Source organism: Ovis canadensis, chromosome 10, assembly GCF_042477335.2.
Source record: "Ovis canadensis isolate MfBH-ARS-UI-01 breed Bighorn chromosome 10, ARS-UI_OviCan_v2, whole genome shotgun sequence".
NCBI lineage: Eukaryota > Metazoa > Chordata > Mammalia > Artiodactyla > Bovidae > Ovis > Ovis canadensis.
The window spans coordinates 99,342,605-99,369,651 of record NC_091254.1 but is presented as its reverse complement, the minus strand read 5'-3'; positions in this window follow the sequence as shown (position 1 = coordinate 99,369,651).

Here is a 27,047-nt window from a genome sequence, read left to right as displayed (position 1 = left end):
GGGTTCCTAGAACTGACCTGTGGTCCCTGGACTATCTCCTGATGCTGGTTCAGCAGACTAGTCATGAGACTGGGTCGTAAGACAGGCTGTGTGACAGCGTGGTCTTGGTTTCATTTACAGAAAAGGGTACAAGTGCCTCCAGACACTGGCTCACTGAAACAATAAGATCCTTGAAACTCTCAGTTTTCAGCAAAACAAAGCAAGGTGTAACAACTAAGATCTGTTACAATTGAAGGCACAACTCTGTGAATTAAATTATTATTCCATTGTGCATAGGAGCATCCACATACATAGACAGGCACACCCATAAACAGACACTTGAAATCACACCGGTAGTTCAAGCGTATTGTAGAAGTGTGTAATTTTCCAAGACTTTACTTTGCTGTAGCAAAACCTGAACACAACACTGACTAGAAGAAAGAAAAAAAAACCAATTAAAAAGTGAGGCACACTCTCAAAGACAGGAATACCTTCATTCTATTTGAATTCTATTCACTGTACGGGCCGCAGGTTCTGCACGTAGCTTTCAGAACATGTTTCTGATGGAACGCTCTTCAGATGAAAATGTTTTAGTGTTCCTGCGGAGTTCATAATTTTCAATTGTTAAAAATCTCGCTAAAGTTAGCTCAAAGATTCTGTATCCTCCGTAGGATTTCCCTTTTCACCAAAGCCTTCCCCTGCGTTCCAAGCTAATTCTCTGATGTTTTAGAGTGATTAAAAATGACAATAATTTTATCCTGACACAGCTAAAGCAAACAGAGGTTAGAAGCTCCCGGAAGCATGCTGTCAACAGACCTCTAACCTTGCTGCTGCTGCTGCTGAGTCGCTTCCGTTGTGTCCGACTCTGTGCGACCCCATAGACGGCAGCCCAGCGGGCTCCCCCGTCCCTGGGACTCTCCAGGCAAGAGCACTGGAGTGGGTTGCCGTTTCCTTCTCCCCTCTCACCTTGGGGCATGTGAAACCTAAGACTTTAGATCTGGGTGGCTATGACTGTAATTAAGTAAAAAACATAGAGAAAAGGTCTTGTTTTCCCAGACACGGGGAGGGTGGGCCACGTGGGACAGGAGACTCACAGAGCGGTCAGCGCGGGGGCCTCTGCCCACAGACACAGGCCCGCCCGGATGTGCTTGTGGAGGTGTGTGCTCGGTAACAAAGCACTGCTAACAGCTACAGTCCTCCTTCAGGCATGGAACCTGACCAAAGGCTTGAAGACGCAGCCTTGCGCTGAAGGCAAGTGTGCGACGTTGCGAGGGGTGGAGTTAGTTAGGACTGGCGGGCTTTTGTTCCTCGTGGGAAGGAAAGAGTTAGTCGCTTAGTCGTGACTGTTTACAACCCCCTGGACTGTAGCCCTCCAGGCTCCTCTGTCCATGGGATTCTCCAGGCAAGAATACTGCAGTGGGTTGCCATTTCCTTCTCCAGGGGATCTTCCTGACCTAGGATCGAACCCAGGTCTCCCGCATGGGCAGGCAAATTCCTTACCGTCTGAGCCGCCAGGGAAAGCCCTACGGCATTTTGTGTTTGTGTGTGCGATTCTGAGTACTTTCTCGCTTCGGCGAATGCTGCTCTTGAGAAGATATCTGAGAGTACACACATACACACAGCTTATGTACCACTTGGGACGAGAGACAGAAGTTTTAATTCATTCAGTTCTGAATAGTTTGGTGACAGCTCATTTCAACATCCACTTTAGCCAGGGCTCATCTCTTGCCCAGTGTGAACATTATGAAGAAGACCCAACACATGCTTCATGGAAGAAAACCTCCAAAATTAACTCAGTCTCTTGTGGAGACAAGGGAGCCCTCGGGCTCTGTTGGTGGGAATGCCAGTCGGTGCCCCGCTGTGGAGAAGAGTCCGGAGGGCTCCTCAGAAAACTAAACACAGAGCTACCATACGACCCAGCAGTGCCACCTGGGTATTTTCCCGAAGGAAACGAAAGCACTGATTCAAAGCCTGCATGTCCCTCAGTGTCTTCAGCAGCATTATCTCCAGTTGCCAAGATACGGAAGCAACCGAAATGTCCACCCACAGATGAAACAAGAGGGTGTGGTGTATGTCCAGTGGAGCACTCGGCGCAGCGCAGCGCAGCTCAGTCGTGTCCGACTCTGCGACCCCACGGACTGCAGCGCGCCAGGCCTCCCTGTCCATCACCAGCTCCCGGAGTTCACTCAGACTCACTTCCATCGAGTCGGTGATGCCATCCAGCCATCTCATCCTCTGTTGCCCCCTTCTCCTCCTGCCCCCAATCCCTCCCAGCATCAGAGTCTTTTCCAGTGAGTCAACTCTTCACATGAGGTGGCCAAAGTACTGGAGTTTCAGCTTCAGCACCATTCCTTCCAAAGAAATCCCAGGGCTGATCTCCTTCAGAACGCACTGGTTGGATCTCCTTGCAGTCCAAGGGACTCTCAAGAGTCTTCTCCAACACCACAGTTCAAAAGCATCAATTCTTCAGTGCTCAGCCTTCTTCACAGTCCAACTCTCACATCCATACATGACCACTGGAAAAACCATAGCCTTGACTAGATGGACCTTTGTTGGTAAAGTAATGTCTCTGCTTTTCAATATGCTATCTAGGTTGGTCATAACTTTTCTTCCAAGGAGTAAGCGTCTTTTAATTTCATGGCTGCAGTCACCATCTGCAGTGATTTTGGAGCCCCCGCAAAATAAAGTCTGACACTGTTTCCACTGTTTCCCCATCTATTTCCCATGAAGTGATGGGACCAGATGCCATGATCTTCGTTTTCTGAATGTTGAGCTTTAAGCCAACTTTTTCACTCTCCCCTTTCACTTTCATCAAGAGGCTTTTTAGCTCCTCTTCACTTTCTGCCATAAGGGTGGTGTCATCTGCATATCTGAGGTTATGGATATTTCTTCTGGCAATCTTGATTCCAGCTTGTGCTTCTTCCAAATTTTGAAAGAGATGGGAATACCAGACCACCTGACCCACCTCTTGAGAAACTTATATGCAGGTCAGGAAGCAACAGTTAGAACTGGACATGGAACAAGACTGGTTCCAAATAGGGAAAGGAGTACGTCAAGGCTGTATATTGTCACCCTGCTTATTTAACTTCTATGCAGAGGACATCATGAGAAACGCTGGGCTGGAAGCACAAGAGAAGCGCAAGCTGGGATGGAGTGCTACTCAGCCATAACAAACGAAATCTTTTTGAAACAACGTGGATGGCTGTGGAGGGTATTACGCTTAATGAGACGAGACAGAGAAAGACAGATGCTGTATGTGATCACTTATTACTGGAATCTGAAAAATGAAACAAACAAATGAATGTCACAAAGAAGACACAGACCCACAGACGTAGGGAATAAGCTTGGGTTACTGGTGGGGAGAGGGAGGCCCGGAGCAGGTTGCTCCAAGGTGGTTTCTGCATCTACGCAGTTACACATTCGGGTGGGGAGGAGTTGACCCTCTGGTCCTCCCGCTCACCCGCTCCTCCCTCAGCCTGAACACGGGCGGGGGCAGGGGGAGAAACCAACAACTGGGGTCAGGCAGGAAAGGAAGACGAGGGGACTCTACCGGGTCCAAGAGGAAATAGAAGCTGCAGGGCTGACGTCAGGCGAGTGTGCCTGGCATGGAGAGGCCTGACTTTATTCCTTTTAAATTAATTGTCTTACTTGGAGGATCGTTGTTTTACAATATCGTGAGGGTTTTTGTCAGGTATTGGCCTGAAGCGGCCACAGGCACCCCGTGGCCCTGCGTTGCCTCTCCTGCTCCCTGCCCCCGCCTCCCTCCCTCCCCACCCATCCCTCCAGACTGTCGCAGAGCACCTGCCTGGGGTTCCCTGTGAGGAGCCTGACTTCAAATGAAGACAATATTCTTCATTATCTTCATTATCTGTCATTTTCCATATTCTTACATTATCGGCATGTAACAGATTAGTAGATGATTTCTAAATGAAAGATGATTTGTAAAATAAAAAACGAAGCTCTGCGTGAAGGCAACTTGAAATATGGTCTTTTCCGGAAGTCTAATTTCTCAGACCAACTCATTTTGATCAAATGTGGCTTATCCTAGGGGTTTCTCAGGTGACACTCGTGGTAAAGAATCTGCCTGCCAGTGTAAGAGATGCAGGTTCGATCCCTGGGTCAGGAAGATCCCCTGAAGGAGGCCATAGCAACCCACTCCTGTGTTCTTGCCTGGAGAATTCTGTGGACAGAGGAGCCTGGCAGGCTACAGTCCATAGGATTGCAAAGAGTCGGACACGACTGAAGTGACTTAGCATGCATGCATGGCTTATGATAAATAAGCAAATCTTACTGAGTCTTAAATAAAATTTCATGAGAAATTGTAAAAAACTAAGATATAATGATAGGTCCAGAATAAAATTTATTGCTTGGGTCACAAAAGAAAAAAATGCTATGATTTATTAATTATTGAAGGTTTTCCTATAGCTCTGTATCTCCAGAACAATTGATTCAGTAGTGGAGAGACAAGCATAACATTTAAATGTTTCTATGTATCAAAAAATAGAATCTATATTTTGTGTATAAACTAAAGGCACCTCGGTTTATCTTTAACTGGGTTTAGATGAATTTGCCAGAAATATAAAGAAATACATTCAGTAGAGGAAGGAAAGAAGAAAAATATCTGGGCATAAAATACGCGTAAACACATCAAGGTCAGGTTTCTTCAGCTGCACACTGTATACGGTCAAGTGGCAGAAAGTGAAATGACGTTGCTGCAGCCAGATCCTGTGAAAATAGTACTTAGGAGCGTTAGCAGCAGTCAGTATACACTAATCCCCTCGCCATCACTTAATCACATCACCCTTTAAGATAGACGTATAATGTAATTAGAGATTTGAACAGTTCACAGCCAGATCACTTAAAGTAACATTGTTAATGGGCTCTAGAAGTTCCCCCTTTAATATGGCCAGCGTTATAACTTCTAATTACCTGAATAATTAGGGCTCTGTCACTCATGATTGAGGCAACAGCTCCTAACACTAATGGCTATTGGAGGTCTGGTGCGAGGCATGTTTTGATGTTCCCATCCAGTTGCTCAGGGTCGGAAGGAGCTATTTGCCCTTGGAAACCTGGCGGTTGCTATGAGGTGGCCTGGGCATCCTCACCAGATGCTTTAATTCTGCCCTCTGCTACTGCTGTTTTCATTCAAGAGCGAATGTATAAACTCTATTCACTAACGACTGCTCTTGAAATGCAAATGTGGCACCTATGGATGAAATTTTCTGAATCTCAATCGCCCCCGTCGCTAGAACTACAAAATAACAGTATAAACTTGGACGTCAAATCAACCGGGATTGAAATTAAAAGGCGCCAGCACTTCTTTTCTGTGCGGCTCGGATCCGCTGTTAATTGACGGAGGTGAGCGATGTGAAAGTAAATGGGGGGGACATGAGAAGGATCTCGCTGCTCTGCTGAGAGCTGCATGGGAACGTGTGGATGGGGGGGCGTGCCTGCTAATTTTATAGAGATCTATTTGAACAGAACAGAAGAAAAGTGGCAAAGAACATTGGGGGGGATAAGACTGTACTCAAAATACTGACTTTTAAAAAAGGCTGGTTCTCACAGCAGTGATCCGGGAGACAGTCCACTGGCTTCGGTGCCCGTTGCACACGAGGAGGGTCAAGGCTGCCTCCAGGGCCGACCTGGCCGTGGGTCCCCCTTGGGGCTGTTCTTTCCCTGGAGCCAAGTACGTCTCTGATGGAGGCACCTTGGCTGTGCAGTCTCGCGGGACTGCAGGTCCTCTGAAGACAGTTGCAAAACTTAGTCATCTGTGGGTTTCTGGTGCTTCGTGGTGCCACGCGGCAGCATGGGGTTGAATGAATAAAGTGACCGACAACTGGATAGATCAGTGCAAAAAAGGAAGATTCGCCACGAGCTTGACGAGGACGAAACACCAGCACGTTCACTGAGCAGGAGGCTTACGGCTCATTCTCTCGCTGTATTTGAGTCGTTTTTTGTGCTTTAAAGGTGATCAGCAGAAATGAAGCGAGTTCATCCTGGAACCACACATCTCTTGAGCTACCGGACTCCTGTGGTGACCACGTCTCCAAAGGTACAGACCGCAGAGCAGCTGGTGCCCTTTTGCAATTGTGACGGGGTAGCCTTCCTGTGTCTTTCCAACCCAAGACAGCGTCCAGCCCATGTGTTCCCAAACGCAGCTCAAAGACGGCGCCCTGGAAAGGCAGGCTGCTCCTGGAGGCCCAGGTTGTCTGGAATTCTATCCCAAGAATCTGGAGAGCCGGGCAATGCTCACCGTCTATGGAACTTTCGGCCGACCTGGGGAAGCGCGCGTGCCGGGGCAGGGCGGCAGTCCGTGGTGCCGGGTCACAGCTGCGGGGTCCTCACGGGTCGCTGCTTCACAAAACTTGGTTTTTAAAACCTGTGTCCTCGTCCCAACTTCCCGCCTGATGACGCTCTTTTTTTTTTTTTTTTCCACAGGGCAGCAGCGATTCTTACGCTTCTTCATGGCATTTGCATCTCTGGCTCCCAGGGGCTCAGCAAACATTTGCTGATTGACCTGCTGATTGAGTCATCCCTTTGTATTGAAGGACAGCACCGGCGGGACGGGGCCCTGGACCTCCCATCCCATCCGGTCTCATCCCAGAGTCTTGCCTAGACTTGAAGAAGGACACAGAGACACAGACCCCCAGGAGGCAAGTCCATCTTCCTTTCTGATCCAAGACGAAGGATACAGCTGCCTTCTTTATGAAGTACGTAGGTTTATACAAGATGATCAGAACTCAACAAGCTAATATTGAATTACTGGCTTCCGGGGTAGCTCAGTGGTAAAGAATCCACTGCCAGTACAAGAGACAGAGGAGACGTGGGTTCGATCCCTGGGGCGGGAAGATCCCTTGGAGGAGGAAATGGCAACCCACTGCAGTATTTTCACTTGGGAAATCCCATGGACAGAGGAGCCTGGTGGGCTACAGTCCACAGGATCGCAGAGAGTCAGACGCGACTGAAGCAGCCGAGCCCAATAGTAAATTAAAGCCCTCTGTGGTTTCCATCAGTTATTTTCAGGACACAGTCACTCAGAAGTGAGCTTAGGATCTAGAAGGTGATAAAAATTCACCTTGGGGGTTTCAACTCTGCTATGGACCTGCAGGATGTTGGGTATGAGCAGGCCAGGAGTCTGGTCTCTGAGAATGCTTTCTTGCCTGCAGGATGTTGGGTATGAGCAGGCCAGGAGTCTGGTCTCTGAGAATGCTTTGCCTGCAGCCTTCTCGCCTTGGGACGTAATTCACATGGTTCTCGTGAAAGCAAAGAAAGAATCCTGGCAGGATGAACGCTTCCTCTTAGACGGTGTCCACAAGCAGCAAGCCCCGCCTCTGAGGCGGAGGTGCCCCCCAAACCGCCGTTCCCTAGAGAGCGGACAGGCAGGTGATTCAGGAGGCAGCTCAGATTTTCATTCCCTAGAGAGCGGACAGGCAGGTGATTCAGGACCAGCTCAGGTTTCCATCGGAAATATTTCAGGCTCAGATGAATGGATGTGCAGTGTTCCCTGGGGCTCCTGGACTAAACACCGACTTTAATAATTACTCTAATTACATCTGCGGTGATTCCACCTTTGCATCTACATCAAACAAACATATAGCAATGATTACGCTTCCATTTAATGTGCTAGCTCTCAGAAAACTGACGTGATCATTTCCTTCTCACGCACTTTTGCCTGTAATACAGGCTCAGAGATAAAAACTATTTCTATTTAGTGATAAACATGTTTTGGGCTTCCCAGGTGGCTCAGTGGTAAACAATCTGCCCAGAATACAGGAGACGCGGGTCAGAAAGATCCCCTGGAGAAGGAAATAGCAATCCACTCTGGTACTCTTGCCTGGAGAATCCCAAGGACAGAGGAGCCTGGTGGGCTACAGTCCATAGGGTCACAAAAGGTCTGACATGACTTAGAGATTAAAAACAACAACATGTATTTAACACGTAATGACACAATTTCCTTTTACACGAAATATAGGGACACTGACTTTCCTGAAAGCTGTTGCAAAGCTGCTCTGCGCTGATGGCACAGACCCCTGAGCCTGCAGGCAATGGGATGGGGAGTCTCGAGAAGGGGGGGGTGGCCTTCTCCATCCCACCCCGGGTCCTTACAGCAACATGCCCCCTGTGGTCTGGCACATTGGCACAGCCATCTTTATGGTGATACTTTATCACCAAGACTGAAAGAGGAGGGATGGACGTGGGTGTGAGTGGGGACCCAGGCTGCCCGGAGATGCTGAGCCCCTGCGACCCCCAGCACCTCCCCCATTCACTGCTGCAGGGTCTGAAGCGGCGTCTGCAGCTTAGCTGCGGGCACGTCCCCCCTCCAGGCCCTGTTTCCTCATCGGTAGCTGAGAGGCACGGTGAGAATTAAAGGAGAGAATTGGGGTTTTCTGAAGCTTGGTTTTGTTGGAAATCTGCTATTGTCACAAACAGCAAACATGCTTTTGAAGTACTGTTAGTCGCTCAGTCGTGTCCGACTCTTTGCGACTCCATGGACTGTAGCCCACCTGGCCCCTCTGTCCGTGGAATTCTCCAGGCTGGAACACTGGAGTGGGCTGCCGTGCCCTTCTTCAGGGGAAGGATGCTTTTGGAAAATGTGTATTTTCCAGGCCTTCTTGTGGGGATGCTAGCTTAGAAGAACCCAGGCAGTTGAGGACAGGTGAGAGCCTGGATGTTCAAGGCGCTGCGGGACAGTCCTAGGACCGAGGTCGAAACAGAGCAACGGGGCTCTCGGCGCAGCAAGCCCTCAGGCGTCTGCTGCAATGGACTCGCGTCTAGCCTGGGCCCTGCCAGACCAGCTGCAGACGTCAGGAGCCGCTCTCTGGGCAGGGAGCTGGCCCCCACGAGAAGGGCTGGCGTGGGAGAGTTAGCGGGAGTGTTCAGAGGACGGGGCTTCCAGGGAAGGAAGGAGGAAAGGAAGGAGGGTGAGGCTGGGATGAGGTGGGGAGACCTCGGAGAGTCAGGTGGGCCTGCTGGGGGGGGACAGACCCTCAGTGAGAGGCAGCCAGTGCGGTGGGCACAGCCCCTGGCCACCCCCGATCGCTACCCCTGACAGCCAGGCCAGGACAGTCACTGCCCTTCACACCCAGAGCCATGGTTCTCACCCTGTCCCCTGTTGGCACTGCCAGGGGCCTTCTCTGCGTGTGGGGCCTCCACGCAGGAGGGTTTGGTGAAACAGGCGCAGGGCAGGGCCAGCATCTGCCAGGGCTTGAAAGCTGCCCCGGGCTTCCGCAGGGTTGGCCCTGGAGTCCACGCCAAGCCCAGATTTCCCCGTGGCCGACCTTGCCCTCTGCACTGTCCCTGGCTCTCTGGGTGATCAGGGCTCTGTACTGTGGCGGTCCAGCCCCTGCCTCTGCCGAGCCCGCCAGCAAGGTGGATTCCCACAGTCAGAAACACAAGGGGGCTGCCAACTCATTTCAGGCAGAAGGAGCAACAAACCGCCAAGCACTTCCCCTATAAAGCGGAGGCTGGAACGGCGGCCGCTGGCATCACGCTCACAGGGCACGCCTCGGGCTCGGTCGGCTTTGTTGAAAAGTCACCAGAGAAGTGTAGGCTCTCTGTGAAATTCATCATTGCTGAGCAAAACGCTTTCTGCTCTTTCACGAGTTGAGTGCTGTCTCTCTAAAGTTCACCCATTTATATCCTGAGACTGGTTAGGGAGGCAAAAGGAGGACTGAGACGCGCGTGATGGGTGGACACGCGCTCTCCCGAGCCTGCCCGAGAAGGCGGGAGACGTCTCTTCCCTTCCCCTCCGCTCCACGCCAATCCCTCTGTCCCCTGCTAGGGCCGCCATGGAAGGGTCCGTCCTCCCACTTCTGCTCCTGCTGCGCATTTACCTACGCACACCTTTTCACTCTGCCCCAACAGCAACCGTCTGGAACCACTTGGGAAATACCCCCAACAAATTCCTCGAGTCAGAACTGCAGTTGAGGGGTCACTGCACAGACAGCCCCTCTCGTCTTCTCCAGACTCCCCTGCTACCCCCCCACCCCGCCCTGGCTCAGAGCTCTTCTGAGCTCAAGCATTGGGGCTGGGGATTAGTGGGTAATCAGAAGAGAGTGTCCCAATAAGGAATAAAAAATCCAGATTTATACCTGAACATTTTAATGCGACTCATGTACTTACTTTGAGGTAGGGCCAAAGCTGCTGCTGAGGGGGTCTCCTAGTCCTTTCTTGTGTACACACGACTTCTATCTATCAGGCATCCCTCGTGTTTCTTTAAAATGAAACAATTGGTTTAAACCGATTGTGGAGCAGTCTGAAAGCTGACTCTTAGGTTTCAATGATTTTCCACTGATAACTGACACCGATCTCACCTACAAGCGATTCTTTTTTTTTCTTTTTCTTTCCCCACATAAACTGCTTGTTTATTAGCACTGGTGCGGGGACAACCCCTCCACTAGCCATGCGGAGGGGCATGCAAGCGGCCAGCCCAGGTGAGGGGCAGGCGAGGTCTTGCTTCTTAGGCTCGTCCGTGGCAGAGTCCCGCTCGCCGAGAAGCCCTGGACGGGGGCCGCCTTCCCCCCGAGCCTCCTCTCGGTCTGCTTGGCCCCCCACAGTGGTGTGCAGATGGAGCTGTGCCCGTCGTGCTTCTCCCAGGGGACAGGGGCCAGAGAAGCCGAAGACGAGCAAGGCAGGGCCCAGCACCGCCTCCCGCTCCTTCAGGCGCCCGTTCGTGTCGGCAGAGCTCCTGAGCTCCAGCTGTGGACTCAGGCTTTCTCATCAGCGGAGACGCTGCCCTAGGAGGCCTTCTCCTTCCCTTCAAGGCCTCTGGCTGGCAGGTTCTCGACGCGGGCCACGTCGGGCGAGGGCACGCCTGTCCACGTAGCCCAGGAGAGCACAGTCAGAGCATCGTCTTCGGTCCTCACGTCACTTCCGTGTGCTCGCACACACACCAAGGTGGAAAGCGCCTGCCTGCCGGTGAGGCTCAATGCTCTGGTACCAACATCCTGCTGCGTCCGCCCAGCTGCTGCCCGCCGCGCCTGCTTGACTGCTCTCCGCACCTCGGCTGCTGCCAGAGGAGCGGCAATTCCATACATTTTCCAACAACTGGCTTCATATGGTCTTTCCTAAATGCTTCAGTTTCCGCAGAAAAATATTCTTTATGGTTTTTTTTTTTTTTTGCACTCATTTCAGTGGCTCACATATTTAGTTAAATTAAACAGCAACAGCAATTGCCTGGTATGATTTGATGTTGGAGCCAACCTAGCACCCCTTGCAGGGTTGGGAGCCATGTGAGTGACGTACCCCAGGGAGGAGGAGGGCTCGGGGAGCCGCACCCCAGAGCCCCCTGCACTGCAAGGAGATCCAACCCGTCCATCCTGAAAGAGATCAGTCCTGAGTGTTCACTGGAAGGACTGATGTTGAAGCTGAAACTCCAATACTTTGACCACCTGATGTGAAGAGTTGACTCATTGAAAAAGACCCTGATGCTGGTAAAGACTGAAGGGGATGACAGAGGATGAGACCGTTGGATGGCATCACCGCCTCAATGGAGATGAGTTTGGGTGAACTCCAGGAGTTGGTGACGGACAGGGAGGCCTGGCATACTGCAGCCCATGGGGTCGCAAAGAGTCAGACATGACGGAGTGACTGAACTGGACTGAACCCTAGGGAGGAAGAGGGTTGGGAGTGCTATACCCCGGAGAGGAGGAGGGTTTGGAGGTGCTGTATCCCAGAGGGAATGAGGGTTTGGGGGAGGCTGGTTAGGACGAGGTGGGTGCATAGGACTCCCTCCAGCTGCCGACGCCCCTGGAGGCCAACCCCATTCCCCTCGCAGACTTTAGATCCTGCCTTCATTCCACCCCATGCGAGGACGGCAGTGGAGGGGGGAGGATGGGGAGAGGCAGGTTAAAGGGCACAGCCTTTGGGCATGAGGTGGACAAGGTCCCTGTGTCTGATGTCACACCATCGACGCCACTGTGTTGTACTGAAATTTGCTGAGGGAGTCGAACTTCAAGGCTATCGCTTCCCCCAAAAAATACATATGTGAGGCGATGCCTGATGATCAACTAGATGGGGGAGGCCCTCCGCAGCTCAAATATAGCGAGTCACCATGACGAACAGTTGAAACGGATGCTGGCTTCATGTGTCAGACACGCCTCTGTAAGGCTGACGACGGCGGCGGCGGGCGGCCGGAGTGTCCGCTCTCTCCTTGGCACCCCTGGAAAAAGAAGTCACCAGCACGTGTTGATGCTTCTTCACTCCTTATTCACTTGATCCTTCCCTGAATACCAGCTCCCTGAACAGAGTCAGACAGTCCTAACTCTGGATGCAAATCACGCCACCGAGAAGGATCTCCAGGGCCAAGCGGGGTCCTCCTTGTGGGTCACTCTGGGAAGCAAAGTGTGTCTTCACTAGAGTGTCCGATACTTTATTTGAGAGGAAATGTCAAAACCAAACTTGTAGGAACGATGCAGAGCTCACTAAATCAGGGCTTAAAATCCACAGGTCATTAAAATCCGGGCTGGAGCGTCAAGCCACTAGCCAGGGTGCCCACGGCCTGCCACGCACACCACAGGCCCGCCTCTCCCTTCCTTTTTCCTGCTGCTGCTGCGCACCATTCACAGCGTAAAACTTGGCATGTAACCATCTGTAAGTGTACAATCCAGTGGCAATGATGACGTTCCCACCATTGCTGGACCATAACCATATTTCCCAGACTTTTCCATCGCCCCAAACGGAAGCGCGGTGCCCAGTAAGCAATAAGCCTCATTCTCCCTGCCCCCACCTCCATCTCCTTCTTAGCTGTCAGTTCAGGTGACCCAGCATAGGCTTTCCTTTTCTCTGCCTCTTGATTTGATCGTATATTTAATCAAGAAGCATGTGCTCCTTGTTTTGCGGACATTCACGCCAAAGCACGTTCATTGCTCACAGAAGTCTTATGCAATTAGTGAACTCATGAAAATTATCTACCTAGATTCATTTAAATCAAATGATGCTATAAATTATCTGGTAAAAATGAAGTGGGGTTAGATGGGAGTCATATAGGAGACGATTCATGGTTTAAAGATGCTGCATGTAACTTGCAAATTTAGATTTTACACCTTGGATTTTCCTAAAGCAAAATTCATTTATATCCTTTCAACACTTTTGTATCTAGGAGAAATCATTTTCTTTGGGTATAGAAATACTTTATTTTAAAACTGATAGGTATATTTGACAAATTTCAGCTCAGTGAAATGTATTGCCATCTTGAATGCTCTCTATTTCAGTAGATTTCCTTAAGTCATACCAGCCCTTTCATGATAGCTCCACACTATTCGTATTTTAGGTAGGATAAAATTCCTGAACCCTCTACAAATATTCAAAATTTGAGACGATCAAATAAATGCCAATGGAAAAAAAATGTTTCTGGAATTGTACTAGCTGTTATCAAAACAATAACAGCAGTGATAAATGTTTTAGAGATTGAGCACCAGGGATTTTTCAGACATTCATTACATGCCAATCTCTGTAAGCGACATGTAATAAATGCAAACATCCTTAAAAGCAAATAAATACGTTTAAAAGTATAATTTCTCTTAGCCTGTGTACCGATTTTTCAAAATGTTTCTCGCAAAGTGAAATTCCATATCAAAATGTGTGTATTCCATCAGACTCTGAGAAGGAAAAGGGAATCCGGGGCTCTTTGTCACCGGGAATATCTGGGGTGGCCTTAATCCCCAGACGACTCCAGTGTGACAACAGGGAAGTCTCGGAGGCTCGTAAATGGCTCGGGTGCCGGGAGCCGGGAATGTGTTCCCAGAGTATAATCCGGCTGATACAGTGTGCTCTGCAAAAGGCTGTGAGGTCTTGGCCTAATAAGCATAATCTCATTACACTGCAAATAAAAGTTTCCTATTTATCTCCAGATTTCAAATGAATCTAATAAGGCTTATGATACAGTCACCCAATACCCTAATCATATTTCTGCCTATCTAAAAGCAATCAGTAATTGTGTTACAGCAGACCGTGCTGACAATACCTCTGACACAGAAAGGAGAATGAGAGCCCAGCTGTACTAATTAAATTAAATGCTAGGCTGATGGAATACATTTGCCGGAGCCGGGGAGTATGGGCGCAGAATTAATAAGCATTACGGCTTAGAGCGGGAGATGATATCATAATGGAGGCAAGGTTTTGATGTTGAGAGCCTCATTCAGATTCAATGCGCCATAATGCCCGGATCTGACAGCTGCTTAGAGAGGTGCAGCGCCTTGAACAAACCGCACAGGAATTGTCTCGCTTCTGTGCTTCTCGCTGGGCCCGTCACCGCGGGCATCACCCTTGCGGCCTGCAGGCCGACCGGGCGGTCCTGCCGCGAGGCGGCCGCGGCCAGCCTGCCCTCTCCTTGCGTGCCGCTCCCTCAGCTCCGGGACTCTCCCGCTCATCCGTCTAGGCTCGCTTTGGATCACGGAGACAGGCCGGCAAGCGATCGTCTTAGAACTAGATTTTCCGATGAGGCCTTCCCCCGGTTGTCCCAGGGAAACCCGGGGCCCAGGGCGCGGGGCTGGGGGCCCGCATGGTCTCCTGCCGGCGTCGAGCGCCGCTATCTCTCCGGCTGCAGCGCGGAGGCGGCCGTGCCCGCGGCCGGTCGGGACTCATTATCATGAGAATTTTGACAGGATATTAAATTTACTAATCCTGCAGTTTCCGGACCGACCCTCCCTGGGAGCAGACAATGCGGCTGTCTGCCGGGAAAGCGCTTTCTCTGTCTTCTCTCGTCCTTCCGCCTTTTCTGCCCTGGACCCCGCGGGTGTCCCCACAGCCCAGTGCGCACCCGGACACCTGCGCTCCCTCAAGCATCACAGGCCTCCGATGGGCGCACGCTCTCCTGCAGGTGATGCGGAGAGGGCACCGCACCCCCTCCCTGGCTGGCAACACGGGTTGGGCTGTTCAGGGTCCTTCCGGCCTGAGCCGCTTGGCCGGAACCCGAGGTAACCGATGGGTTTGTGGGAGGACGGGATGGGGCGTCCACAGGGTGTCCGTGCAGTTCCGCCTTCTGCAGGTGACTTTGACACGCGGGGACCAACCGGCATGCTGGACACGGATTACACGCCATCCCGCACGCGTGCACACGCCTGAGTCACCTGTGATTCACCTGTAAGCCAGCCCGGAAGACTCAGCTCCACTCGGATGCGGTTGGCTAAGATTTCGGAGGGGCGAGCACACATCTCTGCCTCTCTGCACATTCTCACAGCCTCGCTGGCAATCGGGCACCACACATATGTTGTGGTAGCAACTGTTACTCTTTGTTTATTCTGTCTATAAATAAACTACATCGGAGCCCAGGAATATTTTTAGAAAACGTTCTGGTATTGCAGCAGAATGCCATCATCTTGCCCGTTCATGAGCTCTCCGTGCTCCAGAAAATCAAAACGCACTGCTCATTTCCACTGACATTCTGCCAGGGTGATCTCTAAATAATTCAGCAGTAAAATCTGGTCAGCTCTCCCACCTCCCCGAAAAAACTCCTGCACACACAGTGCCAATTAAGTTGCTGAAAACAGCAGATTTCCACTGATACTCCACAGATAGAGCTGACCATTAAATCGCAATTTAACATCCCAGGCAGTGGGAGCCGCTGACAGACTCTGAAGCTTGTAATCTCATTTAACCCCCTCCTGTCAGGAGCAGGCCCACCCCTTCAGCATAATGCCGCCAAATTAGACCTGACACGGCAACAAGAGAAAGAAAAACCTCTTTAGCTTAAAAGTCAGGCCACAGTGGGCAACCCTGACCTTCAGCGTCCCCCGCTCACCCACGCCATCCTCAAGGGACCCCGGGGACATTTACGTTGAGCCGGAGGAGGGGGGGGACACAGGGGTGGAGAGGGCCCGGCCACAAGGCACTTGGGTTTCCCTGGGGGCAAATTACAGAGAATTTTCCTAGACAATGGAAGGAAATTTCACCTGGGCTTTTTCAAGTCTTTCTTTGGTAATAAAAGATGAACCCTGATGGTTCTGTTCAAACTCCTCCAGCTCAATATTTCCCTCTGCCTGCGGTGGCCTCTGACTCGGAAGCCGGGGGACGCCTCTGCTGGAACACAGAGTTCCCACCCCAGGCCTGGGACAGCGTGCATTTTCAATGAGGTCATCCTGGCTGGTGGCTGCAGGCTTCAAAGCCTTTCCCGTGACTGGCATTTACTGGCCCTGTTTTCATGAGGAATCTGGCTGCCTCAGAGGCCCCTGACAACCAGCTCTGTAGATTCAGGCTTTTCCACCAACTCCCCTATTTTGTTAAGAGTGGGTGGAGGCCAAAGGGGGGTGGTGTGGGGTCCCAGTACAGCCACCGGAAGGTGACTTTCACATTCTCAGCACTTTCCCCAGGTCAAGCCAGAGCTGCTCTTCGCGACCGGCGCTGCGTCCTGGGACTGACTCACCAGGAGAAACCCAGACTTTTGTGGGCTCCAGTGTGTACTCTATTTCAGTGAATTTGTGTCTTAAAAAAAGAAAAAGTCCGTTGTTAATTTGAAAGAGCTTCCTTCCCAAGTATAAAGTAAATTTTTTGTCTTTCTGCTCCTGCAAAAATAAAAATGTTTTCAGGCCCAAAGTTAGACACCATCTGAAGCTGGCGTTCAAGGCTCCCTGGGCCCTCGAAGCAACCATAGCCAAGCCTGCACTCAAAAACCCTCTCCTCAGTTCCTCCAAGACTTGAATTTCAAAACCAGATGGAGTCTGTACCGACCAAAGCCTGCGCAAGTCGAGGACAGCTTGAGAGAGAGACAGAGAGGGGCTTCCCCACACCTGGCCCCCACCGGCCCCCCTTAGGGAGCGGCTCAGGAGACGAATGAATAAATCACGCCTTCCAGAAAGAAGAGACACACCAAGATGCTTGCAGGAGGGCAGTCTGGACCTCGCACTGGGGTCAGCGGCTCGGCAGCTGCCTGGGTCCGCAGAGCCCCCAGCCTGCCCCGCGCTCCCGGGACTCACCTGTCCGGCTCCCGGCCGCCCAGCAGGACAGGCGCTCGGCGCCCTGGAACCGCAGCCTCTCCTCCTGTCCGTCACCTGCCGTGGAGGCCGGCTCTGGGCACTGCTGGCCGGCTCCAAGCCTCCAGTCCCCCCGACTTTTTGTTTTCCCCCGCTAAAGTGAGCCGAAAGGGCTAGCAGAAAGCGCCTCAATGTTTATTTCGACTTCCCGGGGCTGCACTGGAGCGAAGTCCTGCCTGCCCGAGCCTTTCTGCACTGGAGTGGTTTATTTAATTTGTCAGGATAATGGGAGCGGCTGAATGAGAGACAGAGAATGCAGTGTGGTATAAAAGAAACAAAGGCTAAAAGTACCACTATTTTGATTCCCTTTTTAAAATTACTTCCAAAGTGTGGTATCTATTGTGAGGAAGAATGCTGAACAAAGCACAGTGTCTTGGCAATATTCACGGGGCTTATTCACGCACAGCCGGCTCTGTCTGTACATTCAGAGGTAGAATACTCTTATAAATGATGTATTGGAAGGACTGCGGCTCCCATTGTGTCCCCAGTGTAAACAAAAAGGCAGACAGGAGCCCAGTGGCCTCTGGGCGGCCGGGCCGCCGGGGGTGCTCCCAGCCCCCTGGTTCCGGCAGGGAAAACCCGGATCAGCAAAACCCACCGGCGTCCACGTGACGGGGGCTCAGCGCAGGGGCGCTCCCTCCTGTCCCCCGTCACCCCCCTTCGGGCGCACAGGGGCTCCGGAAGGTTTGCTTAGGCAGCACCAGCCTGGGCATGTGCCCACCACCCACACTCCTTGGTGACCCCTCTGACCATTTCCAGAAGCTTCCACTTGGAGGACACCGGTCTCCCCCGCTGAGAACAGGCTCCATAAGGCCCAGCATAGACTCAACGTTGGCCTCCCCGTGCCCTGCGCGGGGTCAAGAGCGCGAGGCCTGACTCCAGGTTCCGAGGGTTGGTGGCCACAGCGATAGCTGCTGTGTCTCAGCTTCAGGTCTAGCAGCTAAGGATTGCTTTAGTAACATGCCTGGACTGCAGTGGTGAGAAAAGGGCCTGCTGGTTATAACCTGTAAGCTTCCTCTTCCCCTGCCAGCTGGAGGAAAAAATGTTTTTGAATTCTAGTTTTCTGCCAGTAAGATGTTTTCCCCACTCGTGCCAAGAGGGGAAGACAGTTCACGGCTGTAACTGTGGTTCTCAGCTGGTGTGGGGGCCGCCCAGGCCCAGGTTTTCCAGGGGTGCGCTGCCCTGGAGCCCCGCCACCAGCCCTCTGATCCCAACCCCGGGCTGTCTCCAGCTGTGCCCCCTCCCTAGACGTCCCCTTCCAGGGGGAGCCATGTGCCTGCTCAGAGAGGCGCTGCTCAGAGAGGCGCTGCTCAGAGAGGCGACTTCGGCTCTCTAGGTTTTGCTCTTCCTTGCAGAGTGGCTGCTGCGGTCCTGGCAGGGAAGCACCGCCAATGTGACCTGCTTGTGCCACGCACATGAGAGGGGATGGTGGTCACGGTGAACTGGGACGCGTGACCAGCCACGGGGACCTGGAGGTGCCCCCTCCTTGGGCTGCACACACGCAGAGGCCCCGGCCTGCAGGGGTCAGAGGCTCCCCAGGCCACGCGGGCCTCGCTGAGCCGAGAACACAGAGGCTGCTCCCCAGACTCTCAGCGCTGAGTCCCTGCAGTTACTGGGTGGTGACTAGCTAGTTCTCAGTGGTTCCTAAGATAGACATTTCTGTTTTCACAGTTAAGGCTGGAGGTCTGTGCCTTTGGCCACCTTCACCATGTCAGCCCGCTGTGTCCACCGCCCCTGGGAACCGCCAGGCTGCGGAGTCTGAGTTCAGCGTCCAGACTCCGGCTGTGAGGGCGGCCTGCCGTCTGTCTTTCTCTCTGACCTTCCCGAGCTCTGTGTCCTCAAGGCCCCTCCACGCCATCCCAGTGGCAGGATTTCCTTCCTTTTACCATGAAAAACCTTCCTCTCTCTGTACCTGTATCTGTATCTATATCTAGCTGGAATCTTATTTATATGGTGGAATATATATAATATATAACATTATTTAGTGGCGTATAGCGTGAAAGTGATAGTGAAGTCGCTCAGTCGTGTCTGACTCTGTGACCCCAGGGACTGCAGCCCACCAGGCCCCCCTGTCCCTGGGGTTCTCCAGGCAAGAACACTGGAGTGGGCTGCCATTGCCTTCTCCAGGGGATCTTCCTGACCCAGGGATCAAACCTGGGTCTCCTACATTGTAGGCACTTTTACCATCTTGCCACCAGGGAAGTCCTAGGCGTATATAGTAGGATATATAATGTAGCTGGGCCACCAGGGAGCCCCACATGTATACGTATATAAAACATATATAATATTATGTACAATATGTAATACTATATAATACAGCTGAGCCACCAGGGAGCCCCACATATATATATACATGTAAAACATATAATATTATGTACAGTATGTAATACTATACAATATAGCTGAGCCACCAGGGAACCCCACATGTATATATACATATATAAAACATATAATATTATGTACAGTATATAATACTATGTCTAGCAGAATATATGTATTATACAATATATAAAGTTACATGTAGTAGAATATAGGTAGTGGAATATAGAGTATTATATATAGTGGAATATTATATATATGGTGAAATATATAGAATATTATCTAATATATAATATCACTGATACTACATATGTGAAGTATGTGAAAAATATATAGTGGAATATATTATATATAAACGCAATATCGTAAATAGTGGCGTGTTTACCGTAGGACACACCTCACCACGTTCATTGCAGCATTGTTCACAGCAGCCGAGATACAGAAATGTCCAGTATATCAGTGATAAAAGGATTAAAAAACACGTGACATGTATATATTCTATTTTATGTATATTCTGCTATATACATAACATTATTATAAATTCCAGTACATATGCTATATGTTATATATATTTCACTTTATATAGTGTCATATAATATATAATAGTCCCTAGACAGCGTATTACAAAGCAGAGATATTACTTTGCTGACAAAGGTCCGTATAGTCAAAGCTGTGGTTTTTCCAGTCGTCATGTACAGATGTGAGAGCTGGACCATAAAGAAGGCTGAGAGCTGAAGAATTTGATGCATTCAAATTGCAGTGCTGGAGAAGACTTGTGAGAGTCCCTTGGACAGCAAGGAGATCAAACCAGTCCATCCTAAAGGAAATCAACCCTGAATATTCATTGGAAGAACTAGTGCTAAAGCTAAACCTCTAATACTTTGGCCACCTGATGTAAAGAGCTGACTCACTGAAAAAGACCCTGATGCTGGGAAAGACTGAGGGCAGGAGGAGAAGGGGATGACAGATGAGATGGCTGGATGGCATCAACTCAAGGGACATGAGTTTGAGCAAACTCTGGGAGATGGTGAAGGACCAGGAAGCCTGACCTGCTGCAGTTCGTGGGGTCGCAAAGAGTTGGACACAACTTAGCAACTGAACAATGACAGTGCATAATACAGTATAATTTAATTAAATATCAAATGTGCTGCTGCTGCTGCTGCGTCGCTTCCGTCGTGTCCGACTCTGTGCGACCCCATAGACGGCAGCCCCACCAGGCTCCTCTGTCCCTGGGATTCTCCAGGCAAGAACACTGGAGTGGGTTGCCATTTCCTTCTCCAATGTATGAAAGTGAAAAGTGAAAGTGAAGTTGCTCAGTCGTGTCCGACTCTTCGAGACCCCATGGACTGCAGCCTACCAGGCTCCTCCGCCCATGGGATTTTCCAGGTGAGAGTACTGGAGTGGGCTGCCATTGCCTTCTCTGTCAAATATGCTGTATAATATAAAATTGTATATAATCATATTATATTGCAATATATTACAGTTCTATAATATAAACATATATAATGTTTATAATATTATTATAAACATATGTATAATGTTTAAACTCCATATAATATATAATACTATATTAAGGGGAATAGCTATAATGTGCAGCATGCGTAGTAGAATGTATAATATTATGTATATTGTGTGTGTGTCAGTTGCTCAGCCGTGTCTGACTCCTCGAGACCCCCTGGACTGTACCCGCCAGGCCCCTCTGTGCATGGGATTCTCCAGGCAAGAATACTGCAGTGGGTAGCCATTCCATTCTCCAGGGGATCTTCCCAGCTCAGGGAACGAACCCGGGTCTCCCGCACTGCGAGCAGATTGCTCACGTCTGAGCCACCAGGCCCCCTCTTGGTGCGCATAAGTACGCGTGTAATAGAATAGATACACACCACAACCTCTACCCATTCATCACTGACAGACACTTGGCCGTTTCTGCGTCTCGGCGTCTGTGGGTAGCGCTGCAGTGGCTGTGGCGACTCGGGCTTTTCCCAGCGTCCTGCTCCCGTTTCTCTAGGATAAACACCCGGAGGTGGAACTGCTGGGCTGCACGGTGGTCCTGCTTCACCTCTGGAGGAACCTGCCCTGTGCTCCGCAGTGCCCGCTGCAGCTTGCGCTCCCGCTGACGGTGCTCACGGGCTTCTTTCTAACCACATCCTCGCCAACACTTGCTGCCTCTTGTGTTTCGGAAAATACCCCATTTTCCAGTGTTTTGAGGGTCCTCCTGCCCCTGGCCTGTCCAGTGTGGCCTCAATGCCAGCGTGTCCTCCTCTTGGGATGATGCTTTCCGTCACTTTCACGCTCTGGAAACACCTCCCTCTGCAGCAACAGAGACCATGTGAGTTCCAACAACGCCCGACATGCGGGGACCTGCTGCTGTGCTTCTGTGACTTGGATTTTGTGGTGGGATGTTTGAAAAGCTCTCTTTAAAAATGTTTATTCCCCATGCTAGAAATAGTTACTGGTCCATAGCTCCTAAAACAGGGGTTCTCTGAATGGCTCTGAGGGAACCGTCTGGGCAGATTCTGGAGAGCTCTCCATTTACAAAGATCACAACGCTGAGATCTTGGTGCAGCTTCTACAGGAAAAACATCATTCAATGTGCTGATGACGGAAAGACAATAGAACACGGTGGAAGTGGTGAGTCCCCGCCCGGCTGTGACGGGGCCCTGCCTGCCTCTCTGGCTCTCTGTTTCTTCAACTTCCATGTTGCTAGCACTTTTCTGAAGTTGGAACACTTTGCTTTTTTAAACAAATCAGTGCAGCGCTATGTGGCCAGACAGCCTGGTTGACGAAATCCATGCTGGCTTTATCGGGGGCTCTGGGCTTGTCCTGGAATTCAATGTTTTTATTTCTCAGTGGAGCAAGCTGAGACCAGAGTGTAAGGGTTGTGGAAACTCGGAGAACAACAGGATCTGGTAGGAATCTGAGAAATCAGTTGGTCTAATGTTCTCATTTTAGAGAGGGAAAAATTGAGATTCAAAGCAATTTGGGTTTTCAAGATCAGTTAGCCAACAAACTGGGATATAAGTTCTCAGATCTGTTAAGCCATTTAAATACTTAAACACTTTTTAAATTATAAAAGGTCTATATATAGTGGTCCCTGAAAAGCAGTAGTAAATGATATAATTAATTTGGGGTATAGGCACTCTAGTAAACATCCACTATTTTCTATAGGAGTTTTCCAGTTTGTACACAGATTTTCAGTCTTTCATACTCAAAACTGATCAAGTGAGAGGTGACTCAGAGACACCTTGGTTTGGGGGTCCTCCGTCTTTGTGGATTCCTCTGTGCAATGATAAGGCCACAGGTATCTCCTGGAGGCGCTTGTGCTCCAGATAACGTCAGTTCTCACAGGGCCACTGATGCCAGCAGAACCAGGCCGCCCTAACCTGCGGCCTGGAAAACAGGCTCAGCTTCCAGATCATTCTCCAGCCTTAGAAACAGGCTCACTCACTCATCTGCTAAGCCATCAGCGTGCACCAGATGGCTGGTCCCAGAACGCATCGCTGCGAGTGTTTCTCTTAGTTTGCTGATGATAAGTGGGTGGATCTGAGATTCAGAGGCTGGAGCGCTGCTGAGGGGAGGGTGAGTCCACATCTCACTTTGGGTTTTGAGGACCCTATTTGGGCGCCCAGTTCCCCAACTTTAAATCTGGTCTTCCGGTTCTCCAACTTTAAGATGGCCTTGATACCGCTTGTGTGTGGAGTCTAAACTAGGACAAGCAACCTTATCTGTGAAACAGAATCACCAACTTGGAGAACAGACAGGCGTTTGCCAAGGGGGCGGGGTGGGGGAGGGTTGGAGGGGGAGTCTGGGGTTGGCAGACACACACCACTGCATACGGGATGGATAAACAAGGCCCTCCTCATTTAGTCCATCTCTTATAGGAATATAATGGGAAAGAATTTTAAAAAAGAATCAAGTTAAGTCAAGTCAAATCGCTCAGTTGTGTCCAACTCTTTGCGACCCGATGGACTGTAGCCCACCATTCTCCTCCGTCCATGGGATTCTCCAGGCAAGAATACTGGAGTGGGTTGCCATTATATATTGATACATATAAATTCTTTTTATGTAGATAGAATGTATGGATAGAATATATATATAGAATCTATCTGTCTATATATAACTGAACCACTCTGCTGAACAGAAGAAATTAACACTACATTGTAAATAAAAAAATTGTGAAAACTAAAGTGGTCTTGACAATTTGTGCACATCTGCTTCCGTGCGCTCAGCTTCACCTGTTTCCTAAAGACGTGAATGTCCCTGTAATATGTCTAATCAGTGGTGACCTCGGGGGAGGGTGAATCAGAACTACTCATTGCGGACCCTTAGGGGGAAAGGTGCTGTGTGGGTCCCAGGCGGCTCCAGTCTGCGTCAGAAGGGGCTCCCCTGAGCTGGCCCGCGGCTGGTACACACCATCCTCTTCCCCCGGTTAACCCGTCTTACCTCCGGTGTTTTCATTTCCTCCTGTTTTACTAACGTACATCATAGTCCCAACTAGACGGAATGTGAGGAGCCTGACCGTTTCACTCGGACCTTTCACATGTGACATTTAAGAACCTGAATTTTTATAACGTGCAGAAGGCAGAGGCGGCCCAGTGGCTAAGAATCCATCTGCCAGGGCAGGAGATGTATGTAAGAGGTGTGGGTTCAATCTCTGGGTCGGGAAGATCCCCTGGAGGAGGACGTGGCAACCCGCTCCAGCATCCTTGCCTGGAGAACCCCGTGGACAGAGGAGCCTGGCGGGCTCGAGTCCATGAGGCCCCAGAGAGTCGGACACAACCGGGCGCGCGTGCAATTGTGGACTTCCTTTTTCTGTCCTTGGGCTCTGCTATGTCCAGATTTTTAAACGGCGGCTGCTGCTGCCCAGGGAACTGACCACACACGCATCCTGGGCAGAGCAGTGTATGCTTTCCTGGACTGAATTTGCAGCAAGCCCGTTAAAAAAGAAAATCCGTTCTCCAGCCTTTAGTTTTTTTCAGCTCTTCGTTTTCTATTCCTTTTTTTTTTTTTAATATGCTTTAAAATTCCTTGCAGCCTTCCTCCCCATCTGCACAATATCAAAAGCGCTCTGTTCTAATCCTCTCCCGGCTGCCTCAATTAATCACTTCTTTATTACAGACCTTGGCGTCCTGCCCTCTCATCACCGGCGAGCGTCTCCCTGCTTCGCGGCCGTGGAGCTGGGCTCTGTGTCCCCCGGCGCCAGCTAGTCCCTCTCCCTCGCCGGCGCTCCCTCTTCTCCACTTTTGCCCCGCTCCCCGTCTCTCATCCATCGATTCCCTCCTTCTCCTACACACCCGCTGCCGTCTCATCAACTTGGTCCGTGCTGTCCTGCGCCCCGATTTATTTCCTGCCTCGTGGATCGGGTTCCCGAATCGTCCAGAGCTGTGGTGGCTGACGCTTCCTGAGATCTGACCGTGCAGGGCGGGCTCAGGGTTACGTGGACCTCTTCACCGAAGCTTCTGGAACCCTGGGGATGGCTGCGGCTCGCCTGTTTGGTGCAGGAGGGGGGCAGCGGGGCCCTACGTACAGGGCTGAGAGGGCGCAGAGCTCAGGTGCCACCGTAGCCTGTGCTGTCCCCTGGAGTGCTGTCTGCCTGCTGACCGCCCCCGTGAACTTGACCGTGCCCTGCACACAGTGGGTGGGGAAAGCCCTGACTCTGTGGGCCTGGCATGCCTGGCCCGTGGGTCCATTCCTCCTCTGTGCCACAGGCAGCCTCCTCTCCCCACGCCTTGTCCCTGGGGTCCCGGGGTCCCGGGCTGCCCTGGAGGAAAGAGCGGCATGGATCCCGGAGCTCCTGCCACCGCCCACAGCATCCTCTAAGCGGGGCCAGACTCGCTCACCGGGCACAGCGTGGTTTTCAGCAGAACTGTTGGTAGGTAAAATACTCAGGGAAGGTTTTCAGAGGTAAAGCCATCTGTTTGAACATGAAATCAGTGATGTTTTATGACAATGTGTTTTCCTGAAACGTCTATTTTAAAACTAACTTCCTACTTCATTGTATAGCTGAGGAATAAAATCTCGTACCTATTTATTTAATTGCCCTAAAATGCAGGGCTTTTCTGAAGTGATAGTCCTGCTCTGAGTTGAGCCAATAAGCACTGCACACTGGCTGCTCCAGTGAGCACTGGGTCCTGAAACAAACCTACGAGAGCCCGAAGGATGGTCGATGGTGAGCCGGAAACACCCGTCCACAAGCGGCTTGCACACTGGTGCGTCCGAGGGAGCCAAGACAGGCCAGGGCACTCCACTTCTCTGCGCCCGGCCGGGCGTCGGAGCCTCAGCATCAGTGCCGTTTGCCAAGGAGGGCGAAGCTGGCTCTTGGAGGTGAAGCCTCCTCCTTGTGGTTCCCTGCCCCGGCTCCATCCCACAGGTAACCGGCCTGGTGTGCCAACCTCCGCAGAGCTGGGCAGGTGGCACCTGAACCCCCAGGGCAGAGCCACTGGCACCAGGTGGCCACTGAGACGTGAAATCCAGTGGAAAGGAGGTGGGTGTTGAGGGCAAAGCCTGCATCGGATTTTGAAGGCTTATCATGAAAAGAAGAATGTGTTCTTAAAAATTATAACAAATAGACTTTATTTTCTGGAGCAGTTTTTAGGCTCACAGTAAAATTGAAGAAAGGGGTTGAGACCCCCACAGACGCCCAGCCCTCCCCATATAGCCTCCCCGTTACCAGCACCCCCACTGCAGCGGGGCGCCTGTTACTGCTGATGGGCCCGCCGCGACAGCATATTAAGAAGCAGAGACGTTACCCTGGCAACAAAGGTCTGTCCAGTCAAGGCTGTGGCTTCTCCAGTGGTTGTGTATGGATGTGAGAGGGGACCATAAAGAAGGCTGAGCGCCAAAGAACTAATGCTTTTGAACTGTGGTGTTGGAGAAGACTTGTGAGAGTCCCTTGGACTGCAAGGAGATCCAACCAGTCCATCCTAAAGGAGATCAGTCCTGAATATTCATTGGAAGGACTGATGCTGAAGCTGAAGCTCCAGTACTTTGGCCACCTGATGGGAAGAGCTGACTCATTGGAAGAGACCCTGATGCTGGGAGGGATTGAGGGCAGGAGGAGAAGGGGACGACGGAGGATGAGATGGTTGGAGGGCATCACCGACTCAGTAGACATGAGTTCTGAGCAAGCTCCGGGAGATGGTGGAGGACAGCAAAGCCTGGCGTGCTGCAGTCCATGGGGTCGCAGAGAGTAGGACATGACTGAGCGACTGGACTGACTGACGGACGGACACGTCATCACCACCCAGAGTCTGCGTGTGACGCTAGGGTTCGCTCTTGGTGAGAATTCTACCGTCGTGCCCCACCGTCGCCGTCTCCTGCAGGGGAACCCATTGCCCTGCGATCCCCCGTGCTCTCCCTGGTCTCTCTCCCTGACACGTGGACACCACCAACCTTTTCCATAGTCCCCAGCATTTCGCCTTTCCCAGGACATCACACTGCTGGAATCACGCAGTACGGAGCCTTTCCAGGCCGGCTCTTCTCACTCAGTCGCGTGTGTTTCCGTTTCCTCACAGTTTCTGTGAACTGAAACACACTTCTTTTTGTGCAGAGTGAACTCCCATCGTGTGGCTGCACCGGCGTATTTACCCATCACCTACCCGTGTTTACCCGTCTTGGCTGCCTCCAAGATTTGGAGACAATGACTGAAGCTGCCATACACCCTGTGCATTGGTTTTTGTGTGGCGGTAACGTTTCAGCTCATCTGAGTAAAAACCAAGGAGCGTGATTGCTGGATTGAAAAAAGATGTGTTTTTAATATACTGGATTAAATAAAGCATACTATTA